The 228-nt window shown below is 49.1% G+C and overlaps 1 protein-coding gene across 1 annotated transcript in view; it reads right to left on the reverse strand.

Moving 5' to 3' along the window:
- LOC119588072 (kinesin-associated protein 3-like) overlaps positions 1 to 228 on the reverse strand; it is a gene marked incomplete at its 5' end in the record, with an annotated part of 14,477 nt that overhangs the window by 13,424 nt on the left and 825 nt on the right.

Here is a 228-nt window from a genome sequence, read left to right on the forward strand (position 1 = left end):
AACTACACTCACAGACAAATGAGATAATCTGCGCGGGCAAAGAACAAAATCAGAAATCGAGAAAACAGGTCCCGAAAGACGCCATCCATGGCAATGAGGACGAAGAGGGGGGCGGAGGGGAATAAGGCTATTGAATGGGAGTCCAAGGCTATTGAATGGGAGTCCAGGGCCTTTGGGTCTGTGGATCGATGTTTGTAGACATCCACGAGTTCCTTAGAAACTGCTGAC

This window comes from Penaeus monodon, chromosome 23, assembly GCF_015228065.2.
Source record: "Penaeus monodon isolate SGIC_2016 chromosome 23, NSTDA_Pmon_1, whole genome shotgun sequence".
NCBI lineage: Eukaryota > Metazoa > Arthropoda > Malacostraca > Decapoda > Penaeidae > Penaeus > Penaeus monodon.